Source organism: Anabrus simplex, chromosome 2 (assembly GCF_040414725.1).
Source record: "Anabrus simplex isolate iqAnaSimp1 chromosome 2, ASM4041472v1, whole genome shotgun sequence".
Taxonomy (NCBI): domain Eukaryota; kingdom Metazoa; phylum Arthropoda; class Insecta; order Orthoptera; family Tettigoniidae; genus Anabrus; species Anabrus simplex.
Genome location: NC_090266.1, coordinates 70,300,350 through 70,322,125, shown reverse-complemented (window position 1 = coordinate 70,322,125; position 21,776 = coordinate 70,300,350).

Sequence of the window (21,776 nt, the reverse complement as noted above, 5' to 3'; positions counted from 1 at the left end):
CAGCGGCAGAAAGATAAAATAATTTATTTGCTAATTTATTACACAGTCATATTTCCCTCCTACAAAAATCTGTCTCTATGACAGTTGAAAAGAAACAATAAAAGAGAATCAGCACTATCACTAAAAGTACAATAGCACCAACTGCCAAATCCAAAATACATAGCCATGTATAATTAATGCTGGCCCCGTGGTGTAGGGGTAGCATACCTGCCTCTTACCCGGAGGCCCCAGGTTCGATCCCAAGCCAGGTCAGGGATTTTTACCTGTACCTGAGGGCTGGTTTGAGGTCCACTCAGCCTGCGTGATTAGAATTGAGGAGCTATCTGACTGTGAGATAGCAGCCCCGGTCTAGAAATCCAAGATTAACGGCTAAGAGGATTCATCGTGCTGACCACATGACACCTCATAATCTGCAGGCCTTTGGGCTGAGCAGCAGTCACTTGGTAGGCCAAGGCCCTTCAAGGGCTGTAGTGCCATGGGGTTAGGTTTGGTTTGGTATGTATAATTAATTAACCCACTCGAAACACCATCACCTGCTCAGCCATAACCATTCACCATCCCCAGTTTCGATTTTCTCTCATCCAACTTTGGACAATTCATCACAGTTCACATCTTACAAAAAACACCTCTCGTACTTACTAAACACAGACCCATTATATAGTAATATAGCTTTTATTTCCAGTTCATTAGAAGTACTTGTACTGAGAGATTCATATCACCTCGTGGCTCCTGTACAGGTTTCTCCATTGTGATGAGAGATTTCTCCTGTTCTGACACTGGCCCTGAACGATAACTCAGGTCCCCATTGTATGATATGCCATCTCCTAAGTTCTTCTTATTCACAACACCCCTAGGATTATGAGTTTGACGGAAACAATAGGAGAGAATCAGCACTATCACTAACAGTACAACAGCACCAATGGCCAAACCCAAAATCCATGGCCATGTGTCATTAATTGACCTACTCAAAAACACCACCACCTCCTCGGCCATAACCATTCACCATCTCCAGTTCTCCAGTTTCACTTTTCTCTTGTCCATCCCACCCAAATTTCGTTCCATGCACAAATACTCTCCTTGATCTTGAAACCTGACATCTACAATAGTCAGATTAACCCATTTTGGTGAGTCGCTGTTTTCCATCATGACATACCAAAGCTCATTGGGTGTATTCCTTAAACAATTTCCAATTATTTCATGCTTGTATACCCAGTGAACAGTTAGTCCTGGGTTACCAACCACCAAGCAGCTCATTGTTGTATTTCCACCACGGGGCTTGTAGTTGTCAGACGGTAAAACATTCATGCTTTGTGGTTTACAAGCAAGGCTATCAGATTCCAAATCACTCCAAAGTTTCCCATGGAGACTGGGAGGTGCATGACAAGCCATAGGTTGAGCATACAGGTTATGCTGTATTATCTAGTCTCTAAAAGTCTTCAAATGACTGTCACAGTTCCACGGTTTGTTATTGAGTTCCAGGCTTTTTCATTTATCCATCTGCTTTAGGATGTCTGGTTTCATTTTAGTTGAATTGTTTCTATCCAGATATAGTGATTGAAGATTTGGAACATTAGAAAATGCCTTGCATCCAATATGAGCTATCTGACATTCTGACATTTCCACTGTTTGATGAAAGAGAATCAATCAATCACTACTGATCTGCATTTAGGGCAGTCGCCCAGGTGGCAGATTCCCTACTGTTGTTTTCCTAGCATTTTTTTAAATGATTGCAAAGAAATTGGAAATTTATTGAACATCTCCCATGGTAAGTTCTTCCAATCCCTAACTCCCCTTCCTATAAACGAATATTAGCCCCAATTTGTCCTCTTGAATTCTTCATATTGTGATCTTTCCTACTTTTAAAGACACCATCTAAACTTATTCGTCTACTGATGTCCTCCCATGCCATCTCTCCAATGACAGCTCGGAACATACCACTTACATGTAATAAATATCATTTTTGGTCCGTATTGATGATATTTGATTGAAATAATAACATTAAGTTATTTATTAGACCACCTAATCAATACAAAATCGTCTTGGATGATTTACATAAATTTGTTAGCTAATAGTGGTACATGTTTCGCCTTCCCTGAAGGCATCATCAGCCATAGTCTTAACCTTAAATTAAAAATAAGTGTCTAAATAACATGTAGTAATGAATTTTAAAATCTTGAAGAGATTTGAAGTAAAATAACATTAAAAATAACAATGATGGTTTGAAAATACAATGTGATGAGATATAATAGTGGAAGTATTAACAAAATTAACATTAGAAGGCTACGTGTGTAGCAAGAAGTCTACCGTTGCAAATACTTCTAACTCATAATGTTACAAGCTATCTTTGTCACCGTCAAATGATTCCACTTTTATATGCTTTTTCAACTAGAATATCTACAAACTCACAATTTACAACATTTGAACATCACTTCAAATTTTGAGATGGTCCATAGTGATCCTATTTGAAACTGTTCTTCAACTTCTATTCACCAACTTCATATCCTCAACGTGTTCTACAACTTCACCATATGCATCTGACTTTCGTCTTTTATCTTCAAGATCATGATTAACTTCAGATCTCTCGACCAACTTTGACTTTTATTCTCTCTCTGTTACTTTGATTATATACGATTTTTCGCCATCCTCTAATTATAACCGCCAGACTATCAACTTTACTTTTATGCAATCTTGCTACTTGTTGTATAACAATCTGTTGTTTTATCCATTGTACTTATTTTAGCAGCCTTCTAATGTTAATTTTGTTAATACTTCCACTATTATATCTCATCACATTGTATTTTCAAACCATCATTGTTATTTTTAATGTTATTTTACTTCAAATCTCTTCAAGATTTTAAAATTCATTACTACATGTTATTTAGACGCTTATTTTTAATTTAAGGTTAAGACTATGGCTGATGATGCCTTCAGGGAAGGCGAAACATGTACCACTATTAGCTAACAAATTTATGTAAATCATCCAAGACGATTTTGTATTGATTAGGTGGTCTAATAAATAACTTAATGTTATTATTTCAATCAATCACATACCACTCAGTCGAGCAGCTCATCTCCTTTCTCCCAAGTCTTCCCAGCCCAAACTTTGCAACATGTTTGTAATGCTACTCTTTTGTCGGAAATTGCCCAGAACAAATCGAGTTGCTTTTCTTTGGATGTTTTCCAGTTCCTGAACCAAGTAATCCTGGTAAAAGTCCCATACACTGGAACCATACTCTAGTTGGGGTCCCACCAAAGAAAAATAAGCTCTCTCCTTTACATCCTTACTATAACCCCTAAATACTCTCATAACCATGGTCAGAGATCTGTACCCTTTATTTACAATCATACACTGACTGACAGAGCAAATGCAACACCAAGAAGGAGTGGTTCGAAAGGGATGAAAGTCGGGGAAAAAACAGAGACGGCACGGACGAATAATTGATGTTTATTTCAAACCGATATGCAGGTTACACAATGTGCACGGCATCGACTCAGTAGGATGTAGGACCACCGCGAGCGGCGATGCACGCAGAAACACGTCGAGGTACAGAGTCAATAAGAGTGCGGATGGTGTCCTGAGGGATGGTTCTCCATTCTCTGTCAACCATTTGCCACAGTTGGTCGTCCGTACGAGGCTGGGGCAGAGTTTGCAAACGGCGTCCAATGAGATCCCACACGTGTTCGATTGGTGAGAGATCCGGAGAGTACGCTGGCCACGGAAGCATCTGTACACCTCGTAGAGCCTGTTGGGAGATGCGAGCAGTGTGTGGGCGGGCATTATCCTGCTGAAACAGAGCATTGGGCAGCCCCTGAAGGTACGGGAGTGCCACCGGCCGCAGCACATGCTGCACGTAGCGGTGGGCATTTAACGTGCCTTGAATACGCACTAGAGGTGACGTGGAATCATACGCAATAGTGCCCCAAACCATGATGCCGTGTTGTCTAGCGGTAGGGCGCTCCACAGTTACTGCCGGATTTGACCTTTCTCCACGCCGACGCCACACTCGTCTGCGGTGACTATCACTGACAGAACAGAAGCGTGACTCATCGGAGAACACGACGTTCCGCCATTCCCTCATCCAAGTCGCTCCAGCCCGGCACCATGCCAGGCGTGCACGTCTATGCTGTGGAGTCAATGGTAGTCTTCTGAGCAGACGCCGGGAGTGCAGGCCTCTTTCAACCAATCGACGGGAAATTGTTCTGGTCGATATTGGAACAGCCAGGGTGTCTTGCACATGCTGAAGAATGGCGGTTGACGTGGCGTGCGGGGCTGCCACCGCTTGGCGGCGGATGCGCCGATCCTCGCGTGCTGACATCACTCGGGCTGCGCCTGGACCCCTCGCACGTGCCACATGTCCCTGCGCCAACCATCTTCGCCACAGGCGCTGCACCATGGACACATCCCTATGGGTATCGGCTGCGATTTGACGAAGCGACCAGCCTGCCCTTCTCAGCCCGATCACCATACCCCTCGTAAAGTCGTCTGTCTGCTGGAAATGCCTCCGTTGACGGCGGCCTGGCATTCTTAGCTATACACGTGCCCTGTGGCACACGACAACACGTTCTACAATGACTGTCGGCTGAGAAATCACGGTACGAAGTGGGCCATTCGCCAACACCGTGTCCCATTTATCGTTCGCTACATGCGCAGCATAGCGGCGCATTTCACATCATGAGCATACCTCAGTGACGTCAGTCTACCCTGCAATTGGCATAAAGTTCTGACCACTCCTTCTTGGTGTTGCATTTGCTCTGTCAGTCAGTGTATTTATGTGATTACCCCAATGAAGATCTTTCCTTATATTAATACATAGGTATTTACAATGATCCCCAAAGGGAACTTTCATCCCATCAACGCAGTAATTAAAACTGAGAGGACTTTTCCTATTTGTAAAATTCACAACCTGACTTGTATTCCCGTTTATCATCATACCATTGCCTACTGTCCATCTCACAACACTACGGAGGTCATTTTGCAGTTGCTCACAATCTTGTAACTTATTTATTACTCTGTACAGAATAACATCATCTGCAAAAAGCCTTATCTCTGATTCCACTTCTTTACACTTATCATTGATATATATAAGAAAACATAAAGGTCCAATAATACTGCCTTGAAGAATTCCCCTCTTAATTTTTACAGGGACAGATAAAGCTTCACCTACTCTAATTCTCTGAGTTCTATTTTCTAGAAACAGAGCCACACATTCAGTCACTCTTTTGTCAAGTCCAATTGCACTCATTTTTGCCAGTTGTCTCCAATGATCTACGCTATCAAATGCCTTAGACAGGTCAATCGTGATACAGTCCAGTTGACCTCCTGAATCCAGGATATCTGCTATATCTTGCTGGAATCCTAAAAGTTGGGCTTCAGTGGAATAACCTTTCCTAAACCCAAACTGCCTTCTATCAAACCAGTTATTAATTTTGCAAACATGTTTCATATAATCAGAAAGAATGCTCTCCCAAAGCTTACATACAATACATGTCAAACTGACTGGCCTGTAATTTTCAGCTTTGTGTCTATAACATTTCTTTATATACAGGGGCTATTATAGCAACTCTATTTGGTAAAGTTCCTTCATGCAAACTATAATCAAACAAGTACGGCCCTTCAGATATGGTACTATATCCCAACCCACTGTCTTTAATATATCCCCCGAAACCTTATCAATTCCAGCTGCTTTTCTAGTTTTCAACTTTTGTATCTTACTGTAAATGTCATTGCTGTCAAAGGTAAATTTTAATACTTCATTAGTATTAGTCACCTCCTCTATCTGGATATTATCCTCGTAACCAACAATCTTTACATACTGCTGACTAAATACTTCTGCCTTTTGAAGATCCTCACATACACACTCCGTTTGTTCATTAATGATTCCAGGAATGTCCTTTTTGGAACCTGTTTCTGCCGTAGAGTACCTATACATACTCTTTCATTTTTCACTAAAATTTGTATGGCCACCAATTATGCTTGCCATCATGTTATCATTAGCTGACTTCTTTGCTAAATACAATTTCCTAGTAAGTTCCTTCAGTTTCTCCTTACTTCCACAGCCATTTCTAACTCTATTTCTTTCCAACCTGCACCTCCTTGTTAGTCTCTTTATTTCCCTGTTATAAATAATGTAGTGGATCGTTACCATTCCTTACCACCTTTAAAGGTACAAACCTATTTTCACATTCCTCAACAATTGCTTTATACCCATCCAAGAGTCTGTTTACATTTTTATTTACCATTTTCCAGCAATCATAGTTACTTATTAAAAACTTCCTCATGCCTGTTTTACCAGCCATATGGTACTGCCTAACAGTCCTAATTTTAATCTCTTCCTTTCTTTCACATTTATTTTTAATTACCACAAAAACAGCTTCGTGATCACTAATACCATCTATTACTTCGGTTTCTCTATAGAGCTCATCTGGTTTTACCAGCACCACATCCAGAATATTCTTCCCTCTAGTTGGTTCCATCACTTTCTGATTCAGGTGCCCTTCCCATAGTAACTTATTTGCCATTTGTTGGTTACGCTTCCTGTCATGGACATTAACTTCCCAATTGACATTTGGTAAATTGAGATCACCCGCTACGATCACGTTCCTTTCCTTATCATTTCCCACATAGCTGATTATCTTATTAAATAATTCTGAATCAGCATCTGTGCTACCCTTTCCTGGTCTGTACACTCCAAAGACATCAAGTTGCCTATAACCTTTAGAAATGAGCCTTACCCTTAGAATTTCGTGCTTGTCATCTTTAACTTTTTCGTAGCTTACAAATTCTTCTTTCACGAGAATGAATACTCCCCCTCCTACCATTCCTATCCTATCTCTACAATACACCCTTCAGTTCCGTGAGAACATTTCTGTATCCATTATATCATTTCTCAGCCATGATTCAACTCCTATTACAATATCTGGTAAGTATATGTCTATTAAATTACTTAATTCTATTCCTTTTTTTACAATACTTCTACAGTTGAGCACTAACAGTTTCATGTCATCCCTACTTGATTTCCAGTTCCCTGTTCCTTTAACACCGCTCCCTAGAACACCTGTTTCCCTGAATGTACCTCCCTATAACCCTTCTAAACAAATTTCCTAACTTATATGTACCACTGCAGTTTACGTGAAGGCCATGTGAGCGCAGATCCCTATCTCCTACCCACCCAGTTTCCCACATACCCACTCCATAGTCTCATTTAAATCCCCTATCACCTTCCAGTCAGTATCCCTTCTACACAGTATTCCACTGATAACAATCTCTGCTTTCTAAAAATTCACCTGTGCTGCATTTACCAGATCCCACACATCCCCAACTATGTTGGTACTTAAACCTGCTTGTCTTATGTTATTAGTATCAATGTGAAACACTACCACCTTCTCCTTTCCCTCCTCCTTCTCTTCTACTTTCCTCAACATCTGCCTTAACCTAATTCCTGGATAACACTCTACCCTGGTACCCTTTCCTCCACACACTTTCCCGACATGTCTAACGATAGAATCCGTTTTTTTATTGAGTTCCAGGCTTTTTCATTTATCCATATGCTTCAGGATGTCTGGTTTCATTTTAGTTGAATTGTTTCTATCCAGACATAGTGATTGAAGATTTGGAACATTAGAAAAAGGCTTGCATCCAATATGAGCTGTCTGACACTCTGACATTTCCACTGTTTGAAGAAGATTGCTAAACACACCATCATACACTTTCTGAATATGGTTGCGGTTCTGGTAGAGGATTTGCAATTGCATGTTCTGTTTGAATGCACCAGGAGGTAGGGAGTGTATTCGATTTCCCATCAGATCTAATTCTATTAGTTTCTGAAGTCCATTGAAAGCTTTTTTATGATGTTCTTGTATCTCATATTCTCTAAAATAAGCTTTATGCAAATTGATGAGTCCTACACTTTTATATGCATCGCCAACTCACCAACTAAAGCCGGAATATGATTCCCAGACAGATCCAGAGAATGAATCTCCGCATTGATTCCACTAGGTATTGTCATAAGACTTGCGTTTAATCTACCCTTAATCACATAGTCTCCCAGTATGGCTAACATATTTTTTCTTCTAATAAACCATTAATTCCAACTGCTACATTGAATCAATACCTAATGAGATTTTTCCTCTACTGACTGAAAAGGAATGGCCTTTTTGATATTTCCAACTAAAAGCAACATTAATGTAATTAAAGAATTTCAGTGTGTTACAGTATGTATTTCAAGAGAAAATAATCATTGTAGAATTTTTGGTCAGTTTTTCCTGCTCATTTACCACATACTGTAGAGACCTTGATTTTGCTTCTGAGACAATGTATGCTGGAGTAAACCTTGCACCGTAGGACTGAAAAATGCCATTTGTAATAGAATTTTTAAACTGCTGGTGAAAGAACTGCAGACGATAAACCAGAATATCATCTCATACTACAACTCCTGTTGGCAGGCCAATGGAGAGCATTTCCAGTACTTCCTTAATTTGGTTAGTTTCGTTAATAGGTTCATTTGTATTTGAATAATTAATTTGTAACAGTTAATAGCTTTACCTATGGGCAGCAACTCAGTGCATTTTGGATAGACTACTCTCATTTGTCACCACAGCATGCAGGAGTATGGAAATAATTCACCCATTGTTTTTTTTTTTACGCATTCACTAAGAAAATAAGATTAGTCGCTTGCAGGTTCACTTTTCTCACAAACACTATAATATATTGATAAAACGTGTGTTTTGAATTTCTACTGAGTTTCTACCTATGTGGGAAGTGAATTAATGTTTTGATAATAATTGAAAATGAAGCGTGATCAAATGTTAAATGTGACAGACATACAATAGTTAAGTGCTTGTTCTGTATTTGAGCAACTACCTCCTTCCTACTCTCTCTGTCTCAGTTCTGTTTCCTGATATGGGTTCTGGGATGAGGTGAAAGGAAATTATATGTCAAGATTTTATGGACGGATGCCCTTCCTGATACAAACATCAGTTCAGCAGCTAATGAAATTTAAGTGGATGATGAATGAATTTGAATAAAGAGGTGCAAGGAATTGGATGTGGCCTATGTGTAGAAATTGTCCCAGTGATTGCCGTGGAGTGAAAATTTGTTCCTATAGAGAAACATTCTCAGGACAGCCAATGGTGGTGTTTGAAACCACTTGTCTCCTGAATGCAGAACATGGCTCCATAGCTGCAGTGTGTAAAAATGCATGGCCTCTCTACTCTGTACACACATCAGTGGGTCTTTACCATTCCTTACCATCTTTAAAGGAACAGACCAGCCTTCACATTCCTTAGCTATTCCCTTGAAGGTATTTCCGTTTACATTTTTATTTGCCATTTACCATCATAATTACTTTTTAAAACCTCCATCATGCCATTCCCATCATATATATGGTACTGCCTAATAGTTGTACTTTCACAGTGCTTGTTTCAATTACGGTACATTTCCTTTTAAAAATGAAAAATCAGCTTTGTGTCCACTTATACCAACCATTACTTCTGATTCTCTATACTAGCACCATGTTCAGAATATTCTTCCCTCCAATTTGTTCCATCGCTTCCTGTTCAGCTGTCCTTTCCAGCTTAACATATTTGCCACTCCTTGGTCAAGCTTTCTGTCATTCACATTACCTTCCCAACTGACATTTGTTTAATTTGGATAGCCCACTCCAGTCACATTCCTTCCCATGTTGTTTCCAACATAGCTGATTATTTTATCAAATAATTCTGCATCAGCATCAGCACCATGTTTCTAGGTCTGTTCACCCCAAAAAACATCAAGTTGCTTAGATCCTTTAGAGATAAGCCTGGTCAACTTTTACATAGCTTACAAATCTTCTTTCACCAGAATTGATACTCCCTCTCCTGCCATTACTATCCTGTCTCTATAGAGATAAACCTGCTCAACTTTTACATAGCTTACAAATCTTCTTTCACCAGAATTGATACTCCCTCTCCTGCCAATCCTATCCTGTCTCTATGATAAATACTTCACTGAGAAAATTTCTGCATCCATACTGTCACTTCTCAACCATGATTCAACCCCTATATGAATAGCTGGTAAATTATATGATACTACGCCTTTCCTTACAACCTTCTACAGTTTAATACAAATATTTTTGTCATTCTTGTTTGACTTTCAGATCTATGTACCCTTGTCACTGCTCACTAATCTGCCCCCTTTTCCTGAATTTACCTCCCTAAAACCCTTCCGCACAAACCACCATCTTCTACTACTCCAGACATTCTCCTCCTCCTTCCTATCCTCTAGTCTACAATACATTTTCCTAACATCCCTTTTTTAAAATCTCAATCCTTTTCTGTATCCCATTCCTGATCCCCATCTTTCCCCTGCAGCTCTAACTGCAGAGACTCATATCAATTCCTCACTAACAACTCACCTGAACTCACTGCCAGATGTGACCCCTTGTTCACCAATTTCCTACCCCTCAAAACATTAGCCACCTATTTTCCACAACTTCTAACCTTACTTGCCCTTCCAGTTGTATAACAACAATATCCTATATATTGTTCTAGGGAAAGTTACTTTCATTCTTGTCCTCTGTTAGAAGAATAAATGTAAAAAGACTGCACAAATATGAGATCAATCTGTTTCAGGTTGCTACATCAGTTGTATACTGTAAAAACCTTTCTTTAATACTTGATGGAGGAGTTTTAAATAGCCAAAATGGTATCTCCAAATTTTGCAACTTGTAAGGCAATGATTGCCATTCAATTTATTTTCAAGACAGGTACTACTTATAAGCCTTCAATTATTGCTCAAATTAATTACTGGTATGGTGTGTCGAATGTAATGGTCTGTACAATTCCTCTGTACAAGCCTGCAGACTCATTGGAATTAATTGAAATAAATGAATGGACATAAATGGAATTAGGTGTGAAACTGATTGGTTTATCAATGACCAGGTGCTAGGCAATCACAATGTCTCTATATGCCATACGATTCTAAGGATCGTCACTCATGACGACAGCAAATTCCCTTCACAAGTGTGACCTTTTCTGATCTTTTCTGATGTTTGTCCAATGTTTGACCAGCAAGTTTACATTGTGCAGATTGCCAATATTGAGGAAACATTTTGAACTATCTCTGTAATTGACTTTCCTCTTTACTCTTTACTCTTCCCTACCCTGAAATGCCCTTTGATTTTTTCATGTGGTTTGTTCTACAAGCTTATGAAGCAATTTTGTGTGATCCATGAATGGCAGGTACAGTTAATACCAGGAATCAATAAACATTCATGTATTTAAATAGGCAATAATGTGGTGATTAACTAAATTACGATAGGCATGATATTGAAGTCAGTAAGTGGAAAAACAGTATATTCAGCTATTCCTGTAACCTAATGTATCATGTGGTTTCCTATAGTGTCTGGTATTCGTGTCACTGCTACTAACTTCCTACGCTTACATAACATCTGAAAAAGAATCATGACCTGTATTATTCTAGAAGCATTAACTGAAACTTCACTTAGGACACATTAATTGAAGCATATTAGCTGCAAAAGAATTGAACAAATTAATCCTGATTGGAAAATAACAAAAAAAGTTTCACAGTGCTGTTTTTATGAGTAGCCTATTCATTCCTCTTATTAACCTACTCTTAGTTCTGAACAGATTATTAGAATATATTCCCCCTATTCTAGTTCACTAAATGGTTAGTCTACTTTACTTAAGGACTAAGTTAAGCAAAAGAGTAATTGACAGGTACTACTCATAAGCCTTCAGTTATTGCTCGAATTAATTACTGTGATCCATGGCAGACCAGAGTACATGCACAATGCTGTATTTATGAATTATGTGTGTTTGAAACTCCTCATTTATTTCCTTCTCCTGCATGAAGTATATTTGATTCTTGGTATTATCTGTATCTGCCATTCATGGATAGGACAAAATTACTTCATAAGCTTCCAGAACAAATCACATGATGAAATCAAAGGACATTTCAAGTTTTGGAAGGGTAAGGTATATATATATTTGGAACAAGTCAGTTATAGAGTACCGTAGTTAAAAATGTTCCCTTAATATTGGCAATTAATGCAACATAAAATTGGTGGTCAAACACTGGACAAACTTTAAGAAAAGGCATAGAAAACAGTCACATATGTGAAAGGAATTTGCTGTCATCATGAGTGACGTCCTTTAGAGTCGTACGGCATATAAAGACATTGTGCTTGCCTAGCACCTGGTCAGTGATAAACCAATCTGTTTTAAACTTAATTCCATTTATTTCCATTCACTCATTTTAATTTATTTCAATGAGCCTGCTGGTTCATACAGAGTAATTGTACAGATTGTACATATCATTACAGTCAACACACATATACTGGTAATTAATTTGAGCATTACTTGAAGACTTGTCAGTAGTACCTGTCATGCTCACCTCCAAAGGGGGTGTGCCTGAAAAGAGCTGCACCACCTCGGGATGAAGATACGAGTTTACTTTACTTAGTACCTGTCATGATAATAAATTGATTGGCAATCACTGGTTTACAAACTGCAAATTTTGAAGACAAGGTTTTGGCTATTTAAATCACCTACATCAAGTAGTAAAGAAAGGTTCTTATAGTATACACCTCATGTAGCTACCTGAAACAGATTGACCTCATATTGGTGAAGTGATTATACATTTAGGCTTCTAACAGAGGACAAATATGAAGGTATATTCCCTAAAAACAATGTACAGGAAATGGTAGTTACACAAGAGGAAGGGGAAGGAAGGTGAGAAGTTGAGGAAAAGATGTGGCTAATGTTTTGAAGGGTATGAAACTGATGATAAAGGGGTCAAATCAGGGGGTGAGTTCAGGTGAGTTGTTAGTGGGGAATCGATATGAGTCTCCGCAGGTAGAGCAGCAGAGAGAAGATGGACATCAGGGATACATTACAGAGAAGCATCAAGATTTAAAAAAAAGGGATGTTAGGAAAATATAATATAGAGTAGAGGATAGGATGGAGGAGGAAAAAGTCTGGAATAGAATAAAATGGAGGTGTGTTTGGAAGGTTCATAGGTAGGTAAATTCAGGGAAACAGGGTGGATTAGTGAGCAGTGATAAGAGTACAGAGACCTGAAATTCAAGTGGCTTACATGAACTTACCATCTATGGATACCCCAGCAATACTGAATCCTCAGAAATGGGGGCAATATATATATATTTGGAAGGATTTTTCACTGCACCCTACATAACTACACACAGAAATAATTTAGCGACACTGTTCACAATCACATAAAATGATGATGATGTTTGTTCTTTAAAGGAGCCTAACAGCTTGGTCATCAACCCCTTATGCTAAGAGGAGCAATGAAACGAAACGATAATTAAAACTTCAAAATGTCTCAACAGACTAAAATATAAAGCAAATGATGATGATAAAGACCATAAATTTAAAACAATCATTGGATCCACTTCACTAAGCCTTCTTTCCTGAGATGATTCTTGTTATGAAAAGTGGTCCTAAATCCAGGTTACAGGCCCCTCATAATAGTACAAATCTCTGGTAAAGCAGAACAAGGATTTTCTTCCTATAGTAGTGCTAATCACAGGTAACGTAACCTCATGGTGTTCCTCGCATGGTGATACTAATCACAGGTGAACTGACCCGTGGTATATCACATGTAATGGCAACACTCGAAGGCAATGCAGATCCATGTTGTTCCTCACATAGTGGGACTTGTCACGGGTACAGTTATTCTCATGGTGTTCTTCACATAGAGGAACTAATCACGAGCCTTGTATACTCTTCATGCCACTCACCTGGTGGTACTAATCACAGACAAAGGAAACCCACAGCACATCACACATTATGGTACCACCCACAGGCAACAGTTCCATGATGTTTCTCACATAGAGGTACTACTCTCAGGCAACACAGAGCCATGGTGTTTCTCACATAATGGTACTAATCACGGCCAATACCCCAACCTGTGGTGTTTCTCACATATTGGTACTAATCAGAGGTTATGTACATCCGTGGTGTTCTTTATACATTGATACAACTCATAGGTGATGCCTACCCATTCCAAATACAGGGGAACTCACACATTCCAGTGCAGTGTGCGGCACCTTTTTACATGTGGTCATTAATTCACGCTTCTGAGAGCCCCCTCCCCACGACTCTTTGGGATACATACAATGGTACAAACCACAGGCAATGCCCAGACTAGTGGTATCGCTCACATAGGTGTTCTGCTCATAGGTAGATCCATGGGTTTCCTCACATGGTGGCTCTAATTGCAAGTAATGTCTATCCATGGTGTTCCTCACATGATGGTACTAATAACAAGTAGTCTCATGGTTCCAATTTCATCATCCCTTTGTCACCCCCTTCAGTCACCTCTTATGACAGGCAGGGTATTCCACTGGTATATTCTCCATCTGCATCTCCCACCCACAGGGGGTAAACACACAAAATAAACACCAAAAAAGTTAGCAATATTGATATTATTTTTCTAGCATTCTGTTCCTTAAAGGTAAATGTGATACCAGTTTACGTTACTGAAATAGGATAAAATTCATTGCAATAATCCTAGATTGTTACATTTCAAATAGAGAATGATTTATTTGTCACTAATATGTGACTTTTAAATTAGTCACTAGATCTATTTTATCACAAACGAATATAGAATATCTCGTCGCATGTACAATATAGATAATACGTGCCACATTTTGGGATGTGGCTAGTTGGTGATTGCCAGCACACCTAGAGGTCAGGCTTTGCACGAGTAAAACGGGGTGTAGTAGTGATACCGTCAGGTGGTGTTGTGCAAAATTGTGTTCTTGTATTTTCGGTAAGAAGAAGCTTTCTATGACATGGTAATTTATACACAGACAAAAAGGATCTGAAATAGCAAACAAACAAACAAACACTGTACAATGTCTTGGAAGGTTTGCCCTTGTTCTGGCTGCAGTACCTTCGAACATGTGAAGCTATCAAAATCTCTTTTCTGCTTTCCTCGAGATGAAACTGTGTAAATGTAAGGAAACTCCTTTATTATAAAATATTAGTATACATAACACATTAGGTTCAACAATGAGTTGTTCAGACATATTCTTATCTTATATAAATCGAAAGTAGCCATTGGCCTACAAGTTGCAATAATAAATTATGTGAATTATTTTATAGCCCACTAACTACTTTTATGTTTTTCGGAAATGCCAGTATGCAGGAATTTTCTACCGCCAAAGCTCATTATCATACCACTAAACTTACCAACACAACGTTTTACAAATACGAGCACCTTGTGAGCTAGGATAGAACGGAACCAGACAAAATGGGCTCAGAAGACCAGCGCTCTACCGTTCGAGCTACTCATTCCACCTGGGATTTGCACTCATAGGTTATATGTTAGATATGTTGGTTTCTTTCGTTGCAAATTTTAAGTCAGATTTACAGAATAGTAGTGTAGTAAAGTAACGACAATGTGGATTAGTTTAAGTTTGTATTATAGCGTATTGTTATTGAGTGTGAATGTGATTGAGTGCATGAAAAGTCGGCGCGATATCAGAGGAGATTCGGAGGTAAGAAGCATGTATCCTTTGTTTTCTGCTTTGTGTGCTGTGTTATGATGGTAGACGAACCTGTCACTTATGTCAACCACCCACATTCCTCGCCTCCTCTCTTAACTCAACCCTCACCCCTCCCATACCCTGAGGCAACGGGATCCATTCTGAGGCGACAGCTGATGAATCACCCGAGAGCTCTCTCGTGTTGTCACCTAAATTCACTATCCATTGCAGCTCACCTAGAAGAACTACAGGCGATTTTCGAAAATAACAAGGTGCATTGTATTGGCATATCAGAAACCTGGTTACGTGTAGATTTGCCGTCATGTGCTGTAAATCTCAACGGATACTCGCTCTTACGACATGACCGTACTGACAGACGAGGTGGTGGGGTAGCCTTGTACTACAGGAATGATTTAAAATGCAGGATCATCTGCACCTCAGACCCAAGCCTTCCCCTGCGTCCTGAGTATATGTTTGTTGAACTCGACTGCAGTAAGAAAATATTAATAGGAATTGTATATATGCCACCTAATATTAGAGAAATGGATAACTTTGAAGCAGCTTTAACAGATCTTATCTCGGTCTATGAAGATGTCATAGTCATGGGCGACTTTAATATTGACTTGTTAAAACAAACCAGTGAATCGGATAAGTTGCTTCATATATTCCATGCTCTGAACATGGAAATCCTACCACTTAACGCTACGAACCACGTCTACTACCCTATCACTCGACTCACACATTAATTGACCTTATAATTGCAAATCAACCCCAGAAAGTCATTAAGCACGGACAGATCCCAGCTCCTGGGATTTCAACTCACGACTTATTGTATTTATGTTACACTATCCGTGGACCGAAGTGTAAAGCACGCTACGTTATTTTAAGATACATGAAACATATTGAATTAGATGACCTACGCAATGACGCATATAACTTACCGTGGGATGACATACGTAATCTGCATGACATTGACTCAAAAGTTAAGAGATTCAACTCTTTAGTGCTGAACTTGTATGACAAGCATGCTCCGGAGAGGCAGGTAAGATTTACTCACCCCCATTCTCCTTGGCTGACGACCGAGATAAGATCTGCTATGGCCAGCCGTGACCGTTGGTACAGACAATCCAGACGAACACGTGACAAAAATGACTTTGAACAATACAGGAAACTGAGAAACAAAGTTAAACAACTAATTAGAAACAGCAAATGCCACTACTTTCAACAGTTAGCGGGAAATAATAATTTAAACCAAACATGGAAGAAGCTACGATCTTTGGGCATAGGCAAAGCCGTAGAAGAGCACATTCCCACCATATCTCTAGATACGTTAAATGATTACTTTTCTCAGCCTAAAGTCGGACCAGTTCCATTACCGGCTAATCCCACAAACTCAGCATGTCGTTCCGAGCGGGACCAGTTCTCTTTCCACACCGTTAGCGCAAATGATGTTAAACGTGTGCTGTACTCTATCACTTCCGATGCGACAGGTAATGACGGTATCTCGATAAAATTAGTTAAAAACATCATCGGGGCTGTACTGCCAATACTGACTCACATATTCAACTACTGCCTGACCAATGGCGTGTTCCCTAATGTTTGGAAAGACGCACTAATAAGGCCAATCCAGAAAAACGCTACCTTAGATTCTCCATCAGATTACCACCAGGTGTCCATCCTACCACCCCTTGCAAAAGCACTCGAACGTCTGATTCATGCACAAATCACTGTATACTTGACCCAGAATTCCCTCCTTGACCCTTTTCAGTCCGGCTTTAAAAAAGGACATAGTACTGCGACAGCATTACTGCGGGTTACGGACGATATCAGACATGCAATAGACCAACGACATGTGACTGTAGCAACTCTACTAGACCTAAGCAGCGCCTTTGACACAGTTAACCATGGGTTACCACTGCTAAAACTCCGTAGTCTCAACTTTAATGAGACATCTCTTAAAATGTTTAGCTCCTACCTTACTGACCATCGGCAACGAGTATCAGTGGGAACAATGTAGTCAGGATGGCATAGAAAGTGGCCCTGATTATGACTCAGCAAATGAAGAAGAGATGGCCCTCGAACGTGCTCGTCTCTGTGCACTGCTGAGAGACTGGGATGCAGCTAGTCAAGGCAGTCGCTCACCTGCTCGAAATCACTACAGGCAGCAGAATGGTGAACTACGAAGTCAACAGGTGTCCCGCAGGGGTCGGTTTTGGGCCCACTTTTATTTGTTGTTAGTGTGAATGACATAGGGGACGCATTGAAATATAGCAAGTACCATATCTATGCAGATGATCTTCAGATTTATTATCACTTATGTCCACAAGACATAGATGTAGCCATTGACAGAGTAAATTTTGACTTACGACGACTGAATGACTATGCCAAAAATAACAGCTTGTTAATAAATCCTAACAAAACTCAGACTATTATATTTGGTACCAAAATAAATCTTAACTTGTTAAAAAGTAGGCATGTACCTCCAATTATTTTAAATAATACGTCAGTAAGAAACTTCGGTGTTATAATGACTGAGACACTAAACTGGACTGAACAAGTAACAAATACATGCCGTAAAGTGCAGAAATCTATTTTTCCTCTCAAACACTACTCTTCCATATTTCCAAAACATCTTAAAATACAACTGGTAAAATCCCTAATCTTACCAATTCTAGACTACTGCGACACTGTACTTACGGACATAACTCAAGACAGTAACAAGATGCTCGAACGGAGTTTAAACACCTGTATTCGATTTATATTTAAGCTGCGATATGATTCACACATTTCATCTTATTATAGGGAGTTGTCATGGCTTCGTGTTCATGAGCGTCGCAGTCTCCACGTGTTGTTCCTTCTGCATGGAGTTCTAAACTCAGGTGTACCGAATTATCTCTCATCAAACTTTAATTACCTCTCCTCCTATCATAACCTGGCTCCTGTTTAACAACATCTCTCAGTCACTCCATGACACACAACCGTTCCTTTGTAGTCACTGCCGCTAGCCTGTGGAATTCCCTCCCTGCTACCATTAGGGATTTACATTCTCATAGGAGATTTAAGATCGATTAACGAAATCACTTGCTGAATACCTCTAGCTGACTTGTTCGATGTGCGTAGTGTGAATGAGTGCGTGAATGAGCTTATTTTCATAAAAATTAGAAATGTATTTGTTAGTTATAGGTTTTTTACTGTGTTTCCTTCTTTTATTATTACTAGTGTTAGTTTTAAATTTATTATCATGTTCATTTAAATTGCCATGTTGTACATTCCTTAATTATTTCTTTTATTACTATCTCCATATTTTCTATTAGTACTATAATATTTAAAAAAAGATTTGTTGTATTTAAAAATATATGTATGTTAATTATTTTAAATGTTGTGGTTAAGTGTAAGAGATGGCCTTGAGCCCTAACTTAGCCACGAATAAAGACGAATTACTTACTAAACGTAAACAATATGCTATTGAAATATCTTCAGTAATTAATCCAGTATACGGGAGTAATGATTTCTCGGTATATATTGTTCAATAATGTGCCGATTCATGTGTATACGGCTGGATATTTACAGATTTTCCCCATGAAGAATGTAGAAATAGACCGGTAGGCTTTGATGGATTTATTTATCATACCTCTTTCAGTGGTGGGAGTGGCCGAGGACATGTTCGGCACGAGGGTGGGTGGCATCTGCTGTACATGGAAACAGCATGATTATATATTGGAGGATTATATTGTGTTAGGGGAATTTGTGGGACTGTACAAACTTCTAGTCCCCAAGCCAGGACATATAACCAGTTAAAAACTTATCAATGTAAAAGTGTATCTTCCTTGTTATACTGGAGACAACGGAGCACATTAAAACAAGTATACCTCAGGAAGACATCAGAAGAGTCGAAGAAGAATGGGCGTACTTTAAAACAGCCATGGTGGAGTCTGCTAAAATGACCTGTGGAAGAGTATCAGGAAGGAAGAAAGATCAAGAAACCCCCTGATGGAATGACATGGTAAAAGATATAGTTAAATGGAAGAAAGAAGCATGGAAAAAAGCAGAATACAAGCTCTGCAAGAAGGAATGCTCCAAGGTGGTTCAAAATGAGAAAAAGAAATGCTGGCAAGAATTCACTGAATCTCTGCAAGAAGATGCAACCAGAAGTAAAAAGATCTTATTGCAGTGGGTAAAAAAGAAAAACCCAGGTCAAGGTGCTAACTTCATTAAAAATGAACAGTGCAATTGGACTTGACAAAAGAGTGACTGATTGGGTGGCTCTGTTTCTAGAAAATAGAACTCAGAGAATTAGAGTACGTGAAGCTTAATCTGTCCTTGTAAAATTTAAGATGGGGAATTCCTCAAGGCAGTGTTATTGGACCTTTACGTTTTCTTATATACGGTATATCAAAGATATGTGTAGAGAAGCTGAATCAGAGATAAGGCTTTTTGCAGATGATGTTATTCTGTACAGAGTAATAAATAAGTTACAAGATTGTGAGCAACTGCAAAATGACCTTGATAATATTGTGGGATGGACAGTAGTCAATGGTATGATGATAAACGGGGATAAAAGTCTGGTTGTGAGTTTCACAAATAGGAAAAGTCCTCTCAGTTTTAATTACTGCATTGATGGGGTGAAAGTTCCCTTTGGGGATCATTGTAAATACCCATGTATTAATACAAGGAAAGATCTTCATTGGGGTAATCACATAAATGGAATTGTAAATAAAGGGTACAGATCTCTGCACATGGTTATGAGAGTATTTAGGGGTTGTAGTAAGGATGTAAAGGAGAGAGCATATTTGTCTCTGGTGAGACCCCAACTAGAGTATGGTTCCAGTGTATGGGACCCTTACCAGGATTACTGGATTCAGGAGCTGGAAAAAATCCAAAGAAAAGCAGCTCGATTTGTTCTGGGCGATTTCCGACAATAGAGTAGCGTTACAAAAATGTTGAAAAATTTGGGCTGGGAAGACTTGGGAGAAAGGAGACAAGCTGCTCGACTAAGTGGTATGTTTTGAGCTGTCAGTGGAGAGATGGCGTGGGAGGACATCAGTAGACGAATAAGTTTGGATGTTGTCTTTAAAAGTAGGAATGATCACAATATGAAGTTATAGTTGGAATTCAAGAGGACAAATTGGGGCAAATATTCGTTTATAGGAAGGGGAGTTAGGGATTGGAATAACTTACCAAGGGAGATGTTCAATAAATTTCCAATTTCTTTGCAATCATTTAAGAAAAGGCTAGGAAAACAACAGATAGGGAATCTGCCACCTGGGCGTCTGCCCTAAATGCAGATCAGTAGTGACTGATTGAGGAGGAAGTAATGACACAGTAGCAGGATATATTGCAGAGATGGGAAAAATACATTGAACAGCTTTACAACGTGAAGAATACTTCGGTTCAAGGGGAAATCAAAGAACCAGATTTACTGCAGATGGAAGATAAGGAAAATGAGGTGTCCATGGCAGAGATTGAGTGGGCCACTAATAGGATGAAATGAGACAAGACAGCTAGAATTAACGAGGTCACTGTAGAAATGATAATAGCAGGAGGATCAATTAGTCTACAGTGGTTGTATAGACTCTTCAGAGTGATATGGAGAGGAAAGACTGCTCCACAAAAGTGGACAAAAGGGTCATTATATCAATTTTCAAGAAAGGAGACAGGAATAAATATGATAATTTCAGAGGTGTGACACTGATCCCTCACACAACTAATATCCTTGAAAGAATGTTGGATAAATCAATAAGAGACAGAGTGAAGGGAAAATTGGTAGAACACCAGGATGGCTTCAGAAAAGGCAGGTCCACATTTGTCCCCATATTTACATTGCATCAAATTATGGAAAAGTAGGTATTGGGAATATAGAAAGGACATGGTAGTAATGTTTCTAGATATTGAAAAGGCACATGACAGTGTCCCAATGTATTTCAGGGTGTCCCCCAAATCCAGATTTTAAAATTCCCTGACATTTCCCTGTTTCCCAGACATAAAAACCAGTTTTTTCCCTGACACATGATGACAAAAACAATTATAAAGGAAGTGTCAGTAATATTAAAATACATTTTTAAAACTTAATATTAAAAAAAAGAAAAAATAGCAATTAATGAGCATATTAAAACTTGGAAGTTTAATTTAGTCTGATTAAATTCACTTTAAGTTTTTTTTAAATGTATTACCATTACTGCTTCAGCGAAGAAACTTCTTTGTAGCCACCAACGACTCGAGCTTCTGCCATCACCCTCCACTTCTTTTCTTCTAATTCTTTCAGCA